The sequence below is a fragment of the Equus caballus genome, chromosome 3 (genome assembly GCF_041296265.1).
Source record: "Equus caballus isolate H_3958 breed thoroughbred chromosome 3, TB-T2T, whole genome shotgun sequence".
Lineage (NCBI taxonomy): Eukaryota > Metazoa > Chordata > Mammalia > Perissodactyla > Equidae > Equus > Equus caballus.
In genome coordinates, this window is record NC_091686.1 from 50,585,851 (window position 1) to 50,603,108 (window position 17,258).

The 17,258-nt window shown below is 37.2% G+C and overlaps 1 long non-coding RNA gene across 1 annotated transcript; it reads left to right on the forward strand.

The window, feature by feature from the left end:
• Positions 1 to 4,168: 4,168 nt before the first annotated feature.
• LOC111772678 (uncharacterized) lies at positions 4,169 to 11,681 on the forward strand. The gene is made up of 3 exons (XR_002806681.2): positions 4,169 to 4,342; positions 9,553 to 9,652; positions 11,627 to 11,681. It is a non-coding gene; the product is annotated as an uncharacterized lncRNA (long non-coding RNA).
• Positions 11,682 to 17,258: the final 5,577 nt, after the last annotated feature.

The window sequence follows — 17,258 nt, forward strand, 5'->3', positions numbered from 1 at the left end:
GCTGACAAGATTCAGGATTAGTACTGGGGAATGAGTGAAAATTAAGATAACTAAAGTTAGGGAGATCCAGGCACTGTCTGGGTGTTTAGATGAGCCACTAATATAGATAGACAAATCTTGATTATCACTTGCTTTAAGTTACACAGCTAGTAAACACCAGAGTTAGGATTCCAGCTCAGGCAGTCTGGCTCCAGAGCCTTCGATTTTAACTGCTATGTATCATGAATCTCTATATAAGGATGATGCAATAGTGCTGTGATTTGGACAATGGCAATCAGGAGCAGAAAAAATAGCCCCTGGCCCCTGGTCCTGTTGCTTATGGGAGATGAGAAATGAACTGCTTGCACTGGAGAAAGATGCAGTATCCTTGAGGAAGAGTTACATTCCAGTTAAGTCATTCTGCAAAAATATTGAGGAAATAGGGGAATTTTTCTGCACTGGAGGAAGGGTCCAGAAGAAGCTTTTAAAAAGAGTTGGAAAGAGGGATTTAACAATTATAAGAAAACCCAGGGAAGACTAAGCTATTGTGTTTTCCTGTGAAATTGACAAAGGGGGAAAGAAGAAGAAGAGTAAAGAGGAATGGAGAGAACAGAAAGGCAGGTGCAAGGAAGAAGGGAGAACAAGGCACACAAGCTGGGTGCTGTTCACAGGAACACAGATTTCCAATAAACCAAGACACAAACATAGTTTCTTTATCTAATATCATAAACATCTATTTTTCTATGTCCGAGCTGTTAACCACATCTCAGAACTCTTTTTTCCCTTGGCCCCTGGTTAGCTGGCTCATCAACTGGACAACACTTGCGATCCAACAGTAAGACACAGTTCATACTTTTGAGATTTTGCATATGGTACCTGATAAGTACTTAATAATATTTTTGAATCTGAATCTAAATACCATCTGATTTAACTCTTTGCTTATTCTTTTGTTTGGGGACCTGAAATAAGAAGCTGACAGTGGAGAAGTGGGTAGAAAGTTAGAGAAGAGTAAGGAAAGTAAAGAGGAAGATCGAAGCTGATTGTGACTGATTCGCACCCGACCCTGAAGTGCGCTCTGTTTCCACCAAATGTATGGAACAATTAGACTGAAAGAAAACATCTAAAAAGTAAAGACAGATTTACTCAATAGAGTATTATTCACCACAATATTCCTTAGTTGGAAATGCTGATTTTCAGAAAGAAAATGATTTATTAAGATTGAAATTTGTTCCCTATTCCTAATCAAATGCATATTTACCTGAGATGGAGAAGGACAGTGGAGGTGCAGGGCTAAAAAATTATCATGAGTTTCCAGAAGGTGCATGATGTAGCTTCCCCATCCTCTCCTCTTCTCTTATAGAAGTTCCATTGGAGCCATTTTCTTCCTTTGATTTTGGTAACAGAAATTCTCCTTATTTTGAGGGAGCTATTTCATGAAATTTAGGTGGAGCAAACTTTTCCCCTCAAAGGCAGGCACGTGGCCCAGCCTGGCTAATCAGAGCTCTGCAGTCCCTTGCCCACAGGGATTGGCTCAACAGTCAAGTAACCTAAGAAGAGCCACTCAGAACCTCCTCAGGACTTTGCTGAGAAAATGAGAAAGAGGGATCCTCTTTTCTCTGGGATTGCTGACTTAAGAGTGATATGAATCTAGAGCTACTGGTGGTCATTTAGAGAATGGAGAATATTTTAGAGTGTTAAAAGAATAAGGTGAAAATACAAAGAGATAGAAAATGAGGCAGGAAAGATAGGCAGGAGTTTGACTGATTGTATAGCATTTATGTGACAAGCAGAGAGACTGGACATTCCTCCTGTAGGCGAAAGGATGCCAATGATGGTTTATGCAGGTTTGGTGGCACGGGAGTCTGGAACTGTAGTCTGCCCACTTTTTTTAGAAAATAATTGTGCCATTAGCATAGAGATAGATAGCAGTGTGAAGAGACAGAGGAAACAGTCCAGTTGAATGACTATAGCAATTTTCCCTCAATAAATAATCACGGTATGGACTGTGGTATTAACAATAGGACTAGACAGAGTCAAGACTACACTTGTGATAGAATTAGTAGGGTTTTAGTGATCCAACGGATATTAAATTTGACAGACAGGGAAGAATCAAGGACCACTCACAATTTTCTGGCTTAGGACATTGTAAGGACATAAACCATGAACAGAAAAAGGCTTTGAAAGGACCTGAGGACTATAATGAATTTGGATAAGTTAAGCTAAGAAAGTCTGTATTATCCACATGAAGAAGTCCTGAAAGTATTATGAAAGCATTATAAGTCTGAAGCTCAGGCACAAGGTTAGCGTGGAATTACGGAAGTGGGAGTCATCAGCATATGGATGCTAAGTAAAGTTACTGTATATATGAGATAGCCCAGGAAGAATGGGTGGCATAAGAAGAGAAGATTGACAGAGGAATGAGAAGAAACTGCTACACAGGATGAAGAAAATCAAAGAGAGAGTGTTGGTGACATGGAAACCTAGAAAGAGAAAGAGTTTCCATAGCTGTTGGGAGGTCAAGGAATTTAAGGATTAAACAGGATCCATTAACTTTGTCACTTAAGATGTTACCTTGACCTTAGAGTGACTTTCAGTGCAGTGATAGGGTGAAAGTCAAATTACATGGGGTTAAGAAGTGAATTAGAGGTGAAGGAAAGTTAAAGAGTATAGGCTATTAAGGTTTAGATCTGTATCACCTGGTCATGTCCAGGACCTTCTTACTCCAACAGAGGTCTCAAAGTGAAAAGCAGACCTATCTGGAAGAGATGCATTTAGAAGACACTGCCAGATTCTGTCCAAAGGAAGAAAGAGAAAGCAAACAAACATCTTTCAGAGATCAAAACCTCAGGCAAGACCAAAAAGGGGCTTTCAAAACTCCTTCCAGAAGCACTTTAAAAAGGGAAATGGGAATGCAACTGGTGAAGATTTGTGTGGTCCTTGGGACTGATGGTGACATCAAACTTTTCCTGTTTCCAGGTAAACATGAAATAGGTGCATGTTGGAACCATGAAAATATGACATGTTAGGTTTTGGAGAGATCAAATGAAGATAAGAGGGGAAATGTGAGGTCCAGTGGATCAGAATATAGGAAAAAAAACTAATGAGAATCACTCAATGGATCCTCTACCTACTAAACAAGATTTCTTCAGAAACTGACTTGCACTTGCAAGTCCAACTTGGTTCCTTCTTGACCAAGGAACAGCTGTGTAAAACATACTTAAAGTTGTATTGTCAAGTGGTAATATGAGGATAAAAAGTTTGTATACATCTGTGTAGGAATGTATATATATACTGATGTATAAATCCCAAAGGAAAACTAATATAAATACTTATATATGAAACCACATCAACATAAAAGACATTGAAGAGATGAAGATTAGTCTATGGTTGAGACCTAGTTTTTTGAACTTGAACACTTGGGAAAAGAGAAATGAAGATGTTTTACAGCATTACAGAAAAACACAATAAATATGGAGGGAAATAATTGTTTGTAAGATGAAGAAGAACAACAAGACAGATCTGGATGAAAATCAAGGTAGTATATAGAGGAGAATAAGAATGTGGAAGGAAGTTGGTGCCAAGGTGGTGGCAGAGGCAGACTCTGAACTCACCTCCTCCCATGAACACAACCAAGCTACAATTAATCTTGGAACAATTACCTCGGAGAGAGAACTGAAATGTGCACAAAAAGAACCCCTGTAAAAAGAAACAGTCCTGACTGAGGTGGAAGAAGCAGACATTACTTCTTAAAGAAAAAAGTCACCTTCACAAGCCACAGCACTTCACAGCTGGCCAGGAGCAATGCTAAGGTACACAGCCTTCCCTGGAGGAGTGGGTTACCTGAACAGGGGAGCATTACTGCTATAAGAATCCCTCAGACTCAGCACAACTGAGACAAGTGTCATAATATCTGGCTTTGCTGGCTATTAACTACACTAGGGAATGCCACTAGAAAGGCTATCAGACATAAGCAGAAAAAAGCTGGCTCTTAAAGGGCCCCCACACAAATTCACTCATTTTGGAAAGTGACCAAAATCACCAGAAAGAAAGGTGCACAGTCCTTTGGTGAAAAGAGACTCCCCTGATAAGCTCTGGGAGCATCTTGGTGAGGGGTGAGACCTCTCTAGGGACTGAGACATTGGTGGCAGCTACTATTGTGATGTAGTACAGGTGTGCTGACACAGACACTGGCAGACTCCATTGGAGTTCTTCCCCTAGCCTGTTAGCAGGGTCTGCCCTGCCCACTAGAGCATGGATTTAATTCAGCTCAGCCAGAGAAGGCAGCCTGCCCTAGGGACTGGCCCTACCCAACAGCAAGCCCTAAAGGCAACTTTTCCACCTTCATAGATGGGGTCCCTGGCAGGTAAATGGGTCTGCCTCTGCAGAGCAGGGTATACTTGAGGAGCCATGGAGTGGTTGGGGTGCTGCTGGGGTGTGTGAGGGCCTCTGCAGTAGGGTGACTGGGTACGCTTCAGGGGGCTGGGATGTGTGCATAAGCCAGGACTGTGTTGATGATGTGTGGACTTGTGGGGCAGCTTGTCAGCAACAGAAGACCTGTGCTTCACACACAGCCACATAGGGGATTGACCATGACTACCAAAGCCTGAAACAACTGGGTACTCCCATGCCTGGGGCCAGCCCCACTCAGCCACAACCCTGAGAGAGATGACAACAGTCTTGCAGGCCAGAGACCTACAGCAATTGTAAGCCCCTGAGCCTAGCAACCAGCCACATTGGGGGCCTACTCATTGAACAGAAAACAGCAGGAGGAATGTGCTATTGGACCTTTTAGCCAACTGTGCTGGGGCTCCCCAAACCCGATAAAATGACTGAAGGGCAATAGCAGACACATGAATCTGAGCATTATAAGCAGCAGACCAGGGGAACAGCCTAGACTCCCTGGGTATCTGCAGCAAGAGAAATCCTGCCACAACAGAAGGACACATGTAGCCCACACAGGGGTCACTCCTGGAACATTTGGAACTGGTGATGAGAGGGAAGCACACTACTGGGCCTCAAAGGCATCTCTTACATAAGGCCACTTCTCGAAGATCAGAAGACATAGCTAACCCACATAATACACAGATATAAGCACAGAAAAGGAGGCAAAAAGGGAGGCAAAGGAATACATTCCAAGCAAGGGAACAGGACAAAACTCGAGAAAAAGAACTAAACGAAGCAGAAATAAATAATCTGCCTGAAAGAGTTCAAACAAAAAGTCATAAGGATGCTCACTGATCTTTGGAGAAGACTAGATGAACACAGTGAGAACATCAACAAAAAATTGGAAAATATAAAAAAGAACCAGTCAGAAATGAAGAATACAATACTGGAAATGAAAAACTCACTAGAGGGATGCAATAGCAGAGTAGAAGATACGGAAGAATGGATCAGTGAGCTGGAAGGAAGACTAGAGGAAATCACTCAAGCTGAACAGATAAAAGGAAAAAGAATGAAAAAGAACAAGGACAGTCTAAGGGAGCTCTGGGACAACATCAAGTGTGCTAACATTCATAGTATTGGTATCCCAGAAGGAGAAGAGAGAGACAAAGGGGCAGAGAATCTATGTGAAGAAATAATAGCTGAAAATTTTCCTAACGTAAGGAAGAAAACAGACATACAGGTACAGGGAGCACAGAGAGCACCAAAAAAGATAAACTCGAAGAGGCCCACACCAAGACACATTATAATTAAAAAGTCAAGAATTAAAGATAAAGAGAGAATCCTAAAAGTCACAAGAGAAAGGCAACAAGTGACATACAAAGGAAACCCCATAAGGCTGTCAGCTGACTTCACAGCAGAAACCTTACAGGCTAGCAGGGAGTGCCAGGAGATATTTAAAGCGTTGAAAGGAAAAACCTACAGCCAAGAATACGCTATTCAATGAGGTTATCATTCAGAATGAAAGGAGAGATACAGTTTCCCAGACAAGCAAAAATTAAAGGAGTTTATCATCAAGAAAACAGTTTTACAGGAAGTGTTAAAGGGACTTATTTAAGTGGGAAAGAGTAGACCACTCATAGGAATAAGAAAATTATCAAAAACAAACAAACAAAAAAGAGGCAATAGAATCACTGGTAAAGGCAAAAATACTGTAAAGGTAGCAGATCAACTACCTGTGAAGATAATATGGAGGTCAAAAGACAAAAGTACTAAAATTACCTATTTCAATGATAAGAGAGTAATGGATACACACAAACAAAATAAGACGTTAGATATGACATCCAAAATGTAAAACGTGGGAGAGGGGAGCAAAAGAGTAGAGTTTTCATAAAGAGGTCAAACTAAAGAGACCACCAACTCAACATAGATTGCTAAATATATAGATTATTATATATGAACCTCATGGTACTCACAAATCAGAAACCTATAATAAACACAGAAAAAAATGAAGAGACTTGAACCCAAACATAATACAAAAGAAAGTTGTCAAGCCACAAGGGAAGAGAGCAAGAGAAGAAAGGAACAGAGAAGAACTACTATGCCCAGAAGAAAAAATAATAAAATGCCAATAAGTACATACTTATCAACAGCTACTTTAAATGTCAATGGATTAAATGCTCCAATCAAAAGACAAAGGGTGGCTGATGGGATTAAAAAACAAGATCCATATATATGCTGCATAAAAGAGACACAATTCAGACTTAAAGACACTCACAAACTGAAAGTGAAAGGATGGAAAAAGATATTCCACGCAAATGGCAATGAAAAGAAAGTGGGAGTAGCAATACTTATATCCGACAAAATAGGCCTTAAAACAAAAATGGTAACAAGAGACAAAGAAGGGCACTACATAATGATAAAGGGAACAATCCAACAAGAGGATATAACACTTGTAAATATCTATGCACCCAAGAAAGGAGCACCTAAACATATAAAGCAATTATTAACAAACATAAAAGAAGAAATAGACAGTAATGCAATAATAGCAGGGGATTTTAACACTCCGCTTACACCAATGGATAGATCATCCAAACAGAAGATCAATAAGGAAATATTGGCCTTAAATGACACATTAGATCAGAGGGACTTAGTAGATATATATAGAACATTCCATCCAAAAACTGCAGAATATAAATTCTTTTCAAATGCATGTGGAACATTCTCCAAGATTGATTACATATTTGGCCACAAAACAAGTCTCAATAAATTTAAGAAGATCGAAATAATACCAAGCATCTTTTCTGACTACAAGATTATGAAACTAGAAAGCAGCTACAGGAAGAAAATCAGAAAAGCCACAAATATTTGGAGATTAGACAAAATGCTACTGTACAACAACTGAGTCTATGAAAAAATCAAAGGAGAAATAAAAAAATACCTGAGACAAATGAAAATGAAAATACAACATGCTAAAATCTATGGGATACAGTAAAAGCCACTCTAAGTGGGAAGTTTATAGAAATTCAGGCCTATCTCAACAAACAAGAAAAATCCCAGATAAACAATCTAACAGTGCACCTAAAGGAACTGGAAAAAGAAGAACAAACAAAGCCCAAAATGAGTAGGAGAAGGAAATAACAAAAACCAGAGCAGAAATAAATGAAAGAGACTAAAAACAAATATAAAAATCAATGAAACCAAGAGCTGGTTCTTTGAAAAAATAAACAAAATTGACAAACCTTTAGCCAGACTCAGAAAGAAAAAAGGGGAGAAAGCTCAAATAAATAAAATCGGAAATGAAAGAGGAGAAATTACGACACCTCAGAAATACAAAAGATTATAAAAGAATACTATGAAAAGCTATATGCCAACAAATTGGATAATCCAGAAGAAATGGACAAATTCTTAGAATGTACAACCTTCCAAAACTGAATCAAGAAGAAATAGAGAATTTGAATAGACCAATCATGAGTAAGGAGATCAAAACAGTAATCAAAAACCTGCCAAAAAATGAGGCCAGGACCAGATGGCCTCCCTGGTGAATTCTACCAAACATTCAAAGAAGACTTTATCCTATCCTTCTCAAATTCTTCCAAAAAATTGAAGAGGAGGGGAAGCTTCCTAACTCGTTCTATGAAGCCAACATTACCCTAATAGCAATAACTGACAAGAACATCAGAAAAAAAGAAAATTACAGGCCAATATCACTGATGAACATTGATGCAAAAATCCTCAACACAATACTAGCAAATCAAATGCAACAATACATTAAAAAGATCATACACCATGATCAAATGGGGTTCATTTCAGTGATGCAGGGATGGTTCAACTTCTGCATGAATCAACATGATACACCAAATTAACAAAATGAAGAATAAAAATCACATGATTATGTCAATAGATGCAGAGAAAGCATTTGACAAGATACAGTATCCATTTATGATAAAAACTCTGAATAAAATGGATCTAGAAGGACAGTACCTCAACATAATAAAGGCCATATATGACAAACCCACAGCTAATATCATTCTCAATGGAGAAAAACTGAAAGCTATCCCTCTAAGAACAGGAACCAGATAAGGATGCCTGCGTTCACCACTCTTACTTAACACAGTACTGGAAGTCTTAGCCAGAGAAATCAGGTAAGAAAAAGAAATAAAAGGGATGCAAATTGGAAAGGAAGAAGCGAAACTGTCACTATGTACAGATGACAAGATTTCATATATAGAAAACCCTAAATAATCCACCAAAAAACTTTTAGAAATAATAAATGAATATGGTCAAGTTGCAGGATACAAAATCAACATACAAAAATCGGTTGCATTTCTATACACTAACAACAAAGTAGCAGAAAGAGAAATTAAGAATACAATCCCATTTATAATTGCAACAAGAATAAAATGTCTAGGACTAAACTTAGCCTAAGAGTTGAAAGATCCGTACACTGAAAACAGTGAAACACTCTTGAAAGAAATTGAAGACGACACAAAGAAATGGAAAGATATCCCATGCTCTTGGATTGGAAGAATTAACATAGTTAAAATGTCCGTACTTCCTAAAACAATCTACAGATTCAATGCAATCTCTGTCAAAGTTCCAACAATATTTTTCACAGAAATAGAACAAAGAATCCTAAAATTTATATGGAACAACAAAGGACTCCAAATAGCCAAGGGATTCCTGAGAGAAAAGAACAAAGCTGGAGGTACCACACTCCATGATTTCAAAATATACTACAAAGCTACTACAAAACAGTATGGTACAGGGATGAAAACAAACACACAGGTCAATGGAACAGAACTGAGAGCCCAGAAATAAACCCACATGCCTATGGACAGCAAATTTTTGACAAGGGAGCCTAGAACATGCTATGGAAAAAGGAAAGTCTCTTCCATAAATGGTGTTGGGAATACCGGACAGTCAAACACCCTATCTCAGATTTATGCACACATCATAGAATTTCAGTGAAACCATGAGCGAGTATTGCAGCAGATAATTTTAAACACTCAATTCTTTACAACACAGGGGATGCTCCATTTACATTTTCATTCTTTTACAGTTACATTTTACATGTCTTTTAAAATCAGATCTTCTGCCTAGGACTATTAGTATCCATCTTTAATCTCAAGACTAGAATTTTAATTTACATTTTTGCACTCTAATCATTTTTGTCTTTGTAATTAAATCTAGGAAGAATCAAAGTGCTTCACTCCTGAAATCTATGGTAGACATTTATTCTATTAATGGATAATATTTTTGGTTGGGCTTTGCTGATCAGTTTAGATCTCAGGTAAATCCTATTTTCTTTTACTAATCCTTTCCTTTAAACGTTTTCTTTCACTTTAATTTCCATAAATATTTATTTGAATGATATGTATGCTTTCTGCTTCAGGTATAATATATATGATGGTATATACACACAAATGTATACATGTGATGGAATGAATCGTATATGAAATAATCTTGGCTACATCATGTAAAAAATATTATTCCTGACGTTTCCTTTAAATTGAAATGGAATTTATCTTTGTAGCAACTTAAATATTGGGTTACACTATATTGACATATAATGACAGTTCAGTAAATTATGTTGTTTAAAATTGACATAAATTTAAGGAAAATAGATGTGAATATGAAATTAACAAATATGTATGTCTTAAAGACAGTTTGCACACATCACGTGTGTTCAGTTAGGATTTTATTAACTAACACAAACAATATTGCTTCTCTTAGTTTGTTTTTCAAAAAAGTCAACAGACGCACCTTTAAAGTTCACCTACTGATGTAAACACAAATAATGTTTTGTGCCTGGCATAAATCCACAAGATATAATTCAGATACAGTAAATTTATGTCAAATGACAGTCACATAGATCATTGGCCAAAAAGAACATCAATACAAGAAAGAAAGAAAACCCAATACTGAAACTGACGTCTATTGAAACAATCTTATCTAAATTGCACAAACAAAGATTAGTCTACAGTGTGCACTTTACATAAGAAGTTAAAGTCATCCCTAATCTAACCAACAATGAAAGAGCTCTTGACTGAGGCTGTGCTTTGTTCCTACTCTCCTTTCCTTCTCAGCTCCCTTGTGCCTGAACACACAAGAAATCGTTAATAGAAAGAAAGAAAAAGCAAAGAATATTTAATGTTTAGGAGACTGAAATGATGGGTAAGCACTGGAGGGCTCCCCTAAAGTTAGCTTGATGCTGGTGGTTTAATCTCAGAATAGATCCTATGGGGACAGGATTAAACAGAAGTATACATGGTTACAAAATATAAGAAAAAACTAAATGCTTTTATAATTGTGCTTTTAAAAGCACAAAAACACCACATAATTACGTTTCCTTAGAATAAAGAAGAAATAAGGAGATTGAATTCAAAATACACATGAGAATTCTGGAACAACTTGGACTGGTGATCTTAAAATCCAAGAGTTGTCTTTGTTCTTTAATTGACTCCTTCACGGATGAGGGAAAGCCCAGCCTCTCATCCCTGCTGTTTGACACCTCCATGAGCTTTTGTGCCTTTTAGCAATGTTCTTACAGTGCTGGCAGAAAAACTGAGCAAGACTCAGTTAAAGAATAAACTAAATTCTGCGTCCCCTCTCCCACGGATCAGCAATGGATGCATACACAATGAAAGTGGCTTGGGGTCTAAATCAATGACGCTGCTTCCAATTAATATCCCTCACTCTTTATATTGATCCTCATTGAAAAACAGATGTAGCTTCCTTTTCCTTGCTTCAGTCCTTAGATTTTAGGGTGGGTCTAAGGTAGAGATTTTGATAAACAGCAGGAAAAAGACAGTGAGTTGTCAAGGCAGAGATGTGGTTTTGCCTTACAGTAAAGACCAGGCAGCCTAGAGCTCCAGGGTTTATTTGCATACAGCCTTTTTGTCCTTTATGGCTCTTGACAACTTGCATGTCCTTTCCTTGGCATAATCTGTTTGTTTCCAGTAACAAACAGAACAACAATTTATGGTTCTGATAAAGAAGGATTTAATTTAAGCTCTTTAAAGATGAATAGGATTACATTATTTTTAAGCAGTATAAACTTCTGGTGAAGAATAAAAAGGTTTCCTCCTCAAAGAAATCATCTTGCATATAGGAGAAAATTCTAGTTTGATTGTAAGACCTAGTATAACTAAAATAAGTATAGGGCTCTATAGTTTACAAGCATTTTTACATACATAATCAAATTTAATTTTTACAATAACGTTATAACTTAGTTAAGGCTACTATTATTATCCCTATTTCATAGAAGAGAAAACTGAGGTCCAGAGAGATTAAGGAAGCTGCTAAAGACCATTGGGCTGGTAAGTGCATAGCATGAATTTAGGGACTCAAACCCAGATCTCTGTCTTCAAGTCAGTGCTCTTCCACTATATTATGATGTCTCCTAAAATGACCTACTTCATCCCATTTTAATTAATATGATCTCTTTTAATTCATATGATTCTTTTTTTCTCTAAATGGAAAACATAGAAGTTCCTTTAAGAGAAGCAAAGCTCTGGTCTACCTTTTTAAAAAACTTCTCCTGTGGAGCTTTATATTGGGGGCCCTGTGGAATGTAATATACAACATCCTCAACAACATCAGTTTTGTGAATGATTTATCAAGTTTTGTAAGTTGCTTTAGACCCTTGATTAAATCTAGGGACTTGCTGTCGAAGGGCAACTCAAAAATGAATGTGAAGAGGAGTCAAGACAATATTATCCAAGTAGGGAGCTTTCTATCAAGCATACTTAGTCCGAAGATAAGACCCTAGACTAGTCTGAGAGTATGGCTATTTTATCTTTGTGATATTTGTAGCAGGACAATTGATCTTAAGAGACAGAAATTAAACTCAAACCATTTAGCAAAAAGGGAATTTATCGGCTTAAGTAGGCAAATTGTGTAAGGGTCAGGAATGTCTGGAACTGAGGACTTGACTGTCATAATGACTTTCTCTCTCTCCCTTTATCCATATTTGTCTCTGCATCTCTCTACATGCTGGCTTCACTCTCTGAGACTGATTTCTTCTCATACGGGGGACATAGCTACAAACAGCTTTGGAGCTCATAGTCTCAAATGCTCCTTTCTGAGAGAAGAAAGAACTCGAAGCAAGATTCACCACTCTGTTTTTAAAAGATGGGGAAGAATCCCTATTTGACCTAGATTTTGTCACATACCCATTGCCAAGACAAATCACCATGAGAGAGCATTTAACTACCAGAATTGGTCCAGTTTGAATCAGGTGATCACCTCTGGACAAATGATTAAAGTCAGGAGACGGAGTGATACAAAATGATGGCAATTCCTTTTTGAATCCTAGAGTTTCTGATGTTGGGGGTGGAGTAGAAGTTTTCTTCCTCTTCCAAATGGAGGAAGGAATTATGGGTAAAAGAAACAATGGATGTGTTTGTCAATTATACTTCAATAAAAAGTGTTTTTTAAAAATTAAAAAAACAGAAACAATGAATGTTTCACTACAAGCCTTAACAATATCGCCAAATAGTTTCTCCTCAGCTATGTTCATGTGGAACAAACATGTTATTTGTTCCAACTTTTTTAGCTTTACTTTCCTTGATTTAGGGAACATATTTGTTTATTAATTTCACCCCTTTTATTGATCCCAAAGAGATCTAGGGTTCTCTAAAGATAATTTTCCCTCAGAAAACAGTAAATCTTGACCTAAAAGCCAGTTTACTTTAGGATTTAAAAGAATAGACTGTACAGTGAGACTGGCCAGGTTCAACACCTGGCTGTCCACTTGCCGGGTATGTGGCCTCTGTCACGTTATTTAACCTCTCAGTGCTTCAACCGTCTCATCTGTGAAATGGAGAAATTTGGAAGTACCTACCTCAGAGGATTGTTAGAGGATTATGTGAGATCACACCGTAAGGTTGTCAGAACCATGGTACACAGTAAGTCCTCAATATATCCTCATTACTGCTATTATTATTAGAAGGAGAGTTAAAGCCCCAACTTCTTCCTTGGGGCAGAACTTGACATTGATGAATTTTTTCTTCTTAGTGATGCCCGGCTTTCTAGGTCATGATATCTAAGGGCCAATGCCATTGTGAGGTGATACAAACTTGAGGAAAATTATACTGTGTGCTCAAATCTCCACTTCATCCCCAATATTGTTAGGCAGTTAAAATTTTATCGCAGTTGAGGGAGACAGAGATTATATTTGTATTAGTCATTGGCCACTTTTTCATCTTCTGAAAAAAACACTTTTTCTCTGCTGGCCACCTCCCTGAATTGCTGTCCAGGTGTGCTCAATGTGGTTAACAGCCTGTCTGGTCTCCAGTCTCACTTCTTCTCAATAAAATAAATGTAGACTATCAGTAATCAACTTCAAATATGGTTTTGATCCTGTTCCTAAACTCAAAATCCAGTAGTTTTAAAATTACTCATTTCATAAAAATAACATGAACTTTAACATGTGTCAGTAATTAGCCAACTCTAGTCAATACCCTCTGCTTTCATTTTCAAGTTCTTCTGAATTCTCCCGTTTTGCCAGATAAACGCATTTGCTTCTTCTGCTGTTACTACTCTTGCTTCTACCTTCAGTCCACTCCTACAGGAGATGCTGATATTTACAATATATAAATTATGTACCAAGCACTGTCCTAAGCACTTTATATACGTTTCATTGAAATCTCACTACAATTCCACAAAGTAAGCATTATTTCTCCCGTTTTATGGAGGCTCAGAGGGGTTAGGTGACTTTGCAAAAGTCGTAGATAGCAATTGGAAAGTCCAGAAGGCAAAATGCATCCGTTTGTTTCTACAGTCCATGCTGCATGTATGCACATATCTGATTACATGAAAGACAAGCCTATCACATTTGCAAGTGACGTAAATCCAGGTGGTCTGCCTAATCTATTGATGACTAAATAAAAAATTTTATAGGCTGCAGTGAAGGGTGAAACAAATGGATGCAATGAAATAGGCCTAAATGTAAAGTCCTACACCGAAATTAAAAAAAAAAATTGGCTACACATAAGTAAGACATAGAAGACTTAACTTAATCGTACAAAGTGTTTCTCAAAAATGCCCTATTTTATCTGAGTGAAAGTTCAATGTAAGTCAACAACATAACTAAGATCTTAAGAAAGCCAATGTAAATGTTGACTACTTTAACAGCATACCACTTAGGTCAATAAAGTCAACAAAAGTAAAACTCCATTGTGCCATGCGGAATTATGACTAATTCTGGGTGCTCCACTTTACAAAGGACACCGAGAAACTTAAGATGTGCAAAAGACTACAGTAAGGGATCAAGAAATGATATCAAACAGGGATTTGTTGCTCTACGGAAGAGAAGATTGGGAAACGAAGGATGCAGAGGAGACGTTTGACGGGTGTCTTTCAACTTTTGGAAAGTAGACTTTGTGTTATTTTATAGAACAGAAAAAATCTAATAGGCACAAATTATAGTCAATTTCAGCCCATTATGAATATCAATTTAATACAGTGCTCAACACAGGAAAAGGATGCCTTACAAAATAATAAGCTCTGATTATTCATTTGCTTTGACAATATCTGTTCAAGGGAAGGCTGTGGGTGACTATTTTAAATGATTCTGTCAAAAGAATTATTGAAAACCACCCAGAAGATGGACTTATACCAGGAAATTGAACCTAAGGATTTCTACATAGCCTTCCCAACTTTAAGAAAGTAAAAAATTGTTCTTTCTTGCCCAATTGTATTTCCCCATGATAAATTCTATTAACAATGTTATACTCATTCCTCCTCCTTATATAACATCCTTTTTCGCAATCACAATTCTATGAAACAGTAGTATTTCTGTAAAATTGTTATAAGCTGTCTCAACCAGTATTTATCTTTGATTCTCATCAATGTCACCAAGTCTTTCTTTTATAATTTTGACCCTGGGTGTACCTCTCATTCAAAGCGTAATTTGTTGCAAAGTTTCTATAACTTGGATTGAAAAAGATTTGAGAATGAGTGTTAACTTGTAAACTATAAAGTTCTAGCAAACAACTGATTGCTTGTATTAATGTTAATGTTTTTATGTATTTGCCTTTCTTATCCCTCAACTATTAGATGCTAAGTTTGTGGGAAGTGATAGCTTCATTTTAAAATGAATCAAACAATCTATAAAATATATTTTATTCACCTTAAAAATCTTTTTATTAAATAAAAGCCATGAATGTGCAAGTCATGGAAACACCCCAAATTAATCCCAAGTTTTTAGAAAATATTTACTTTTGGAAATATTTCTCTCAGATTTGTTTTGTCAGTTAAACAGAAAATATATTCCCTTGAAAAGTTCTTCTACAAATTTTTCTTACAAATTCTTGCATATTTTGAAGTTAGTGTTTGTAATAGAGGAAAATGTTTGCATAGTGAGAAGTAGTTAGTTTCTAATGCTCCATATCTTGTTCACGGAAAACATAGGGATGAACTATTTTGAGTACTTCTGAAAGCTGGAGGTTAATGTTTAAAATTACTGAAGAGAAGGTGGAGCTTTTTTCCAAAGCCATAAAAAGGAACAATTGTGATGACACACCACAGTATGCATTTTATACTGTTGAAGGATGGCAGCTTTGCTTTTGGCTCCCTGCCCCAGAGGCCTGGCACACCCGGGAAGCATTGTAAAAGCTGCCTCACGTACACCCTGGCGTGTGTGTGCCCACGTTTACAGCCAGCAATAAGTTTAAAAGAACATACAGTACCTACTGGGAAGCTTTTTCAGAAGACAAGACGTAAACCAATAAGAGCACAGACCTTTTGTATAATACTATTTCTAATAAGTGAATAAATAACAATCTTGTTTTGAAATGTTTAACCAAATAGTGATTATAAACCCTTTTGGATCCTTTATTGAAATATTTACTCTAAACATATTATGATGATGCTGATATCATAAAGATTCGAGTATCTGGGTGAATAGTCATACAATCTTCTTAAAAATGGTTTTCCACTACTTTTCAGTCAGAGTCATTCAATTGCCACATGTAGTACCACATTTTCCAAATAAGAGCGAGAAAGTTGCTCCCTTTTGGAGGTACAATGTTGTACCAACTGCAGTAGAATTGCTAATTCTCCTTATAGTTAATATTTTTCTCAATCAAGATGCTATAAAACACGTTAAATTCCTCAAATTATATGAAAATAAACAACCCTGTAAATACTAGCAGTAATTTTGGCATTTGATTTGACTTCATAAATAAAAGACAAGAAATCTGATTATCTTGAACTAGTTTTTATTCTTTAACAACCGAGTGAACCATGTACAACATTCATGAGAATGAACCCATCCATCGGGGTAGATCCAGGCTTTGTGCAGCCTTCAATTTGCAGAGTCTGGTGGGGTTGGGAGTTGCCTCTTTAAAAACATCAATACAAAATTAGATAAGAAAGTGATTAATTGGAATTAAAAAATCACAATAAATGACTGGAGACTTAGTGATTTAGCATATTGTCTTCTAAGATGTCCTTAGGCAATTTATCGGAAAAGTTTACATGGAAATGCTCCGTGATTGCAACATGGCTTTCCTTCCCCACCTGGAACTCTCCACAACTCCCAGCAACTCCAAGTGCTCAAGGCACCCGTGCAAGAGAGGGGCCCTGAAGCTTGAGCCTTGTTAGTTTCATGGTAACCCTGCCTCTGCTGTTATATACAACACTGGTGGAAACAAGTGGTAAGAAATATTACCCCGCCCCCTTCAGGGTTAATATTTCTTGGTTCAACTGAAGAGTGTTGGCAAAAGTTGGATCAAGGTTAAGAGCCCACTCTTAGAGGGAAATTATTAAAATGTTTTTCTTTTACAATCTTGACTATGTTTCACTCCCTTGCATCCTATTGACTGAGAGAGATTAACATACAGAAATGGGGGCAATCCACCTTTCCAGGGACTCTGACTCTAAAGCAGAAT